At 50.9% G+C, this 6518-nt stretch overlaps 1 long non-coding RNA gene across 1 annotated transcript; it reads left to right on the forward strand.

The window, feature by feature from the left end:
• The first annotated feature begins 1561 nt into the window (after positions 1 to 1561).
• LOC109760199 (uncharacterized) lies at positions 1562 to 4417 on the forward strand. Its single transcript, XR_002232314.3, has 6 exons — positions 1562 to 2042; positions 2131 to 2397; positions 2915 to 3311; positions 3412 to 3601; positions 3680 to 3746; positions 4148 to 4417. It is a non-coding gene; the product is annotated as an uncharacterized lncRNA (long non-coding RNA).
• The last annotated feature ends 2101 nt before the right edge of the window (positions 4418 to 6518 follow it).

Consider the following 6518-nt stretch of genomic DNA (forward strand, 5'->3'; position numbering starts at 1 on the left):
CGCGTGATATGCTAAGAGTTTGGCTTAGTTGGTTTGACAGACAAAGCGAGAAAAAGATGTGAAATGTGTGAATATGTAGTAGACATACTATTGGAGGGCCTAAGAGAAATTGTGTATGTAAACACTTTTTTTTATTTACTTCGCATATTAGTTTTGTCTCATGTCAAACCTTCTAAACTTTGACCAAGTTTATACATACAAAAACAATGACAACCATGATACCAATCGCAAATAGTTCGTATGAGTCAACTGTATGCCACGTATAGCACACGCAACTCTAATCTGTATTGTGCTTGATGTCTCCGCCATGGCACATAGTTCATCTTATTGGTGACGGTTTTATTTTGATACCGTTTGTGATTCATGCATCACACACAGTTTCATCAATTGGTCTCTGATCGATGTGTCGTGTTTGGACCATTCTGCAATAGTATTGAGACATTTCGTGAGTGCGATGTTGTGTTTGTCGACCTTGGACCTCATGTCGGGGAGTTCCCAAACATGGTGATGACCCATTCCGGCACGACATCTTGAGCATGAGTTAGCCACAGTGCGGGACCACACCAAACCGAGCAAAGGTCGCCCGACCAAGGAGAGCGTGGTAACCACTCTTGAAGGGGACTACCTTGTAACATCCCAGATGTAATAAACATTGCTATTGTTGCTTTTATATACTTCCTCCGTCTCAAATTTTTTGTCTTAAATTTGTCTAAATACGAATGTATCAAGTCACGTTTAGTATTAGATACATCCGTATTTAAACAAATCTAAGACAAGAATTTTGGGACGGAGGAAGTATTAAATAGGTTTGCATTTCATGTCATCATGCCATGACATGCTTCCATTAATTTGACTTAATCTTTTAATCACCACAACATTTCCTAAATAACAATTCTAATTAAAATTGCTTTTATATTCATATCGGGGTCTATATCACCCTCGTTCCTTTTTGGGTCGTGTGCACCAAGTCACTTCCCAAACTTTGCACATAGTGCTCTTTTGTCACAACAGAGCAGCTATAAAAAGCTGGGAATTTTAGACCAAGCATAGCCACCTCACGTAATTGAAAACCCCATTTATTTTGTGAACGATATTATTTTGTAAAACAAATATTAAATGAAGTCCAAATGACCGAAAACATTACGTATATTGCTATAGCAAAGCCACATTTAAAATTTCGTGTCATTCGGAGCTTGTTTGATACCCAACGATTAACCGAGGAGGCAATATAGCAGGTACAAGAATTAATTAGATTTTGCTATAAAATAATTCTAAACATGGGTTGCAAATATTTCCCTCTCACGCCCCAGTTTGGGGTGAAACTCGATCGAACTCGGACATATAATCCTTATACCATATCCTATCATATATTTATTTTTGGATTCAGAAGCGGAACAAATACGGATTAAAATACCGGATTATGCGGATACGGATACCGGAATATGTGGATTCAGAAGCGGTACGATAATGGAGCGACATCCGATCAAAAACAGTCATTTACAATATTCATATACAAGGAAATAAATACTTTAAACTATAATTATACATAAACAAATATTAATACGTACACTTTAGAAACACAAAAGGCACTAGATGGTATAAAAATAAGCCGAAGAAATCACTAACAAGCATATGTCTTGTCTCAAAAGCAAAGATAGCATCCACGTGCAGGAACTTCAATTTCTAGCCCAATAGCCCAAAAACACTTCAATTTCTAGCCCAATAGCCTAAAAAGTAGTTCCTGCCTTTTATAGGCGGCCTCCCCTCCCAAATCTGTGGGAGACGAATCCATTCAATTTTCACAGCCGCCAGCCGCAGCGCCGCCACTTGCAGCCACAGCGCCGCCGCCCCTCGCAGCGATCCAGCCAGCCGCAGCCTCTCGAACCGGTGCATTCCGACCGTCCGCGGAAGCCCGCGTTGGGCCCTCCCGAGCCCATCTGAGCCCGGAAGTACCGCCGCCTCGCCCGCTCGTTCCCAGCCTCGCGCAGGAGAGCTTCTCCGCCGCCGGTCCAACACGGCATCGTGCTCAGACGCCGCCGCAGGTAACCTCGTCGCCGCTCGCACGTGCCTCCGTTCCTCCTCGCGCCACACCGCTGTTGACCGCCAGCCTCCGCCGTTGCTCTTTTCCAGGAGCCGCCACCGCGCTGCTACGCCGGAGACGCCGGATCTCCTCCGCGCGCGCCCCGCCGTCGTCAGATCCTAGCGGGGGACGGACGGAATCGAGCTCCCGCGACCTGTCGCGCTCAGATCTGTGCTCAGCCGCCGCCAAGAACGCCTCTGCCGCGGATCCAAGCTCCTCCGGCGAGATCGCGTCGTCGCCGCCGCCCGCGTTGACCTCCAGCGCAACGTCCAGGCCGTGTTTGCCTGACCGGTGGGGCCGCGCCACCAGCAACCGAGGTGAGCAGCGCCTCCCCTCGCTTGCTTCCTGTTGGGCCTCGGTCCGTGAGCGTTCTTTGTTTAATTTCGCATGTGAGCGCTGTTTACTTGATCGTCTTTCATTCGGTCGTGTGCCATCAGGCCGCTCTCGCCACTCGTTATGTGAACCGCGTTAAACTAACCCTAATTTGACTACCACTCGTACGTAAGCTAGCCTACTAGAGTACGAATATGTATCAAGGACGGACCACATGTCTAGTACCCAGCCTATATATATCATGCAGTGGCCGTGGACGAGCTCCTGGCCTTCGACAAGGCAAAGCAAGCAATTTTGTGGTCGCTACGATAGATGTTTAGCACGCCTCCTTTGGTTTCATTACTACTCCCTCCATAAAGTAATATAAGAGCGCCTAGGTCACTATCATCGATAGCTAATGCCTCCTCCGATGTTTAATTCACTGGCCGATTCATAATTTTCTTTACTGTTAGCAGTCTAGTCCTTCTATCTGTTAACCTTTTTTTTCTCAACCTCTTGCAGATCTCGAGTTGAAACGTGATGTCTCTCGTTAAGCTAGAGGTCATTACATGCAACATGCCTTCTCTTATCACCGAAGACACATCTCATATGGCACTGGTTTCGTTGTTTCATACCGTGACAATAGGTGTGTGATAATGACAAATGAGCACGTCATAGCTGGGTCTTATAGCATCACGGTTCTGCTGAATGAACATCAATTCACCGATGCTTATGTGAAACGAGCGGGCCCTGCAGACCTTGCTCTGGTAGAACTGAAAGACGTTGTTGCAGAGTTTCGACCTATGATATTCCAGGAGTTGCCAATTCCTGCTCTCCGATCTGTGGTATACTTGCATGGATTTTTCCCTGCATTTGGAGGGACAGCTATCCTCCCTTCAAGCTGCCCTGGCCATATCACGTATGTAATTAATGGAACTCTAACTTTAATACTTTGCTTTCATTTTCTGACTTACAATAGCATTTACTGATGCTATTTATTTTTCATGTTTTTTTTTCAGTGGCATGTGGTATAGAGATAATGAACATCTTCTTCTAGGGGATTTCATAAGTGAGCCTGGATGTTCTGGTGGTCCCATTACCATGGGGGATAGAGTGATTGCAGTGTTAGCAGGAGGTAGGCACGGATGTAGGACAATGCTTTCTACTCTGACTGTGTACATGACACTAATGGAATGGTGTGATTTTCATGTAAGGGATCCAGACTTCATTTCAATTTTTAATTCACCTTATATAGGCTGTCCTTCCAACCCTAGTATTTCTTTTCAGAGCCCAAACCATACTATTGCTGGGATGCTTCGAAGGCTTTGTTGATCAGCTTTGTTGGGATACCAAGGTACTTTCTCTGTTTAAGTAACCATATTTTCTGTCGATCAACCATGAACAACAACTACTATTAATAAACTATATACTAAGTACTTGATGACAATGAGTACCAAATTATTTACCTTCCAAATAAATAAATTATTTATTGATAAAATGGATGGAGAGAACAGGACCTCCCCTCACTATGCCTATCACAATGAGACCAACCGTTTATTTATTGCTCCCTATCACAAAGAGACCAACTTCATGGATGACAATGAGTACCAAATTATTTATTGCTCCCTATCACAAAGAGACCAACCATTTGCTTTAATACTATACTCTATGATCGTGCCAAATGTATCTTGTTTTATGCTTGTATTGCTTTAAGTCATCTGTTTCTCACGTTTTCTCTTTTGGCATGTATTGAAGCCAGCAGGGATGAAATGTGAGTGACTTGGAATGATAGCTTGCTGCCTTGCTGAAGTGTAGAGTGGAGCGAAAGACGGTTCTCGTTTAGTTCTGAAGTTGTCGGACTGCTTTGTTAAGCTATTTGTTGTTTATCTAGTACTAGTACGTAGAGTAAGTTATTCGTGTCCGACTGGGCTACACTAGACTGTTAGGTACTGCCATTCGTTATCAGACCAAGTTTGCATGTTTTGAGTTGCTGTCCTACTCTTACAGAGACATGTGATGCGTTAATTGCTGCCTATCTAACTGCATGTCCAACTCCGACTTCTAGACACGGTATTTGTCTGCGAGATAGTAATACGGAAGCCGGCCATCCAACCATACATGCATACATTTTGAATCGAATTTGAACAAACTGGATAACTTCAATGCAAACAAGATGATTTTAATCTAAACCAGACCAAAATCATTCAATTTTAATGTATAATCATATCCATACACAAATTAAGATTTAGACAGTGGACCAACCAAAAGTCATGGTAGATAACGCATGATCATTCAGACTACACCCAGACTTGGAGCATCTCCAGCCGCGCCCCTAACAAGGTCCCCCAGGTCGGCCTAGTCGCGTCCACAAAGGCCCAGTTTTCGCTGGCTCAGGCCGAAATTGGCGCCGGCGGACCCAGGCCGAACCCGGTGCGCTGGGGCCGCTTGGGGGTGCCGACCGAATCGTTTTTGGCGCGAAAATCGGCGGGCCCTCTTTGGCAGCGACTCGGCTCTTCTCGCCGCTTCGTTGTCCTCATCGCCTCGGTTCCCGCGACGAATCAATGCCAAAGTTGCCGCGCCGGTCAGCCCTCTCCATTGATGCCTCACGGGCGGCACAGTGAAGACCGGACGACGCGCGTCCCTCGCCCGCCACGTGTACACACGGCGACCACGCGTAAGCGCGGCGCCTCCGCGTATATAAGCCGCCCCCAGCGCGGCGCCTCCGCCTATATAAGCCGCCCCCAGCGCGCCGGTGACGCACAGACTCTCCACCGCCGACGCGCCGTCCCCCCCCCCCCCCCCCCCCCCCCCCCCCCCGTTCCTCCCTCTCCTCTCGCCGTCTCCAGTTCAACCATGGTCGAGCGCTTCCCAGGCGACGGCGCGGCGGCGAACGGCTTCGGCCGCCGCCACCTTCACGAGGACGAAGCTCGGCTCCTCTATGAGGCGAGTACCCGTCCCGCCGGACATGCGGGTGCCCGGTGCATGGAGGATCAGCGCCGGCGGGGTCCCGGTGCCACCACCGCCCACCGGGGCGGCGCGGAGTGCGGAGATCGCGCGTATCCGCGCCTCTCTGCCGCAGGCGGCGAGGGAAGGTCCACGGTGCGTCCCCCGACAGCCTGTTTTGGGAGCCCTACTTCCGTCGCCGCCACGCCGAGCAGCTCGAGGCCACCAACGGCGTCGTGCCCTCCGGGAGGCTCAACTCCGAAGGCCGCCGCCGATGGTGGGGCGTGCCCGGCTGCACGCTGGAGGCCGTCCTCGAGTACATCGAGGGCGGCAACACGCCCAGGCTGGAGTACCCCGCTCCCCCGCCCTTCTCCCACCGGCGTGGGAGCTCGTGGGCGCCGAGGCGCATGGACCCGGGGGTGTCCTCCTCCTCGTCCGGCCGCTCGTCCGGCTCTCCCTGCCTCCGCCCCGTCAAGCCGGAGCCCCAGGACATGCCGGTCAGCCACCGCACCCGCAGCTCCGGCGTCCGCATCGCCGACTCCTCCCCCACCTCTGGCCGCCTCGTCCTCGTTAGGCCGAAGGCGGAGCCCGACCTCCCCGCGGAGTATGAGGCCATAGCCCGGCGCGGCTTCTCCGACGAGGACGCCCTAAAGTGGCCGCGGGACGACTACCTCCGCGACGAGATGGTCCGGCAGCGCCGAGCCCTGGAGGAGATGGCCGCCCGCAAGCGTGGGCGCGAGGACGAGAACGGCGTGGTGATCCTCGACAGCGACGACGACGAGGACGCCCCCGGACCGTCCAACCCGCCGCGCCAACCTGGGGAGGGGTGCAACAGGGACAGCGGCCGCGGAGGAGGCGGAGACGACGACGACGATGACGACGGCGGCGGCGACTACACGCAGTTCTACAGGCTCCTCGGCATGTAGAGCTTCAAGGGCGGCGGGCGGCGAGGAGCGGTGAGGGCGACGGCGGGCCTAGTAGCGTTTTCTTTTCTTTTTTTGTAAAATATTTTAAATATGTATGAGCTCGCCGAAGTTTGGTTGAATTTGCGCCTAGTTTGTGCCACATTTTAGTTTTCAAAAAAATCGTGGGCGCCGCGACTGGGGGCATCACGCCCCCAGCACGCGGTTTGCATCGGTGAGCCCCCAGGGGGCGATTTTTAGCGCCTCCTGGGGGGCCAACG

Source organism: Aegilops tauschii, chromosome 5 (assembly GCF_002575655.3).
Source record: "Aegilops tauschii subsp. strangulata cultivar AL8/78 chromosome 5, Aet v6.0, whole genome shotgun sequence".
Taxonomy (NCBI): domain Eukaryota; kingdom Viridiplantae; phylum Streptophyta; class Magnoliopsida; order Poales; family Poaceae; genus Aegilops; species Aegilops tauschii.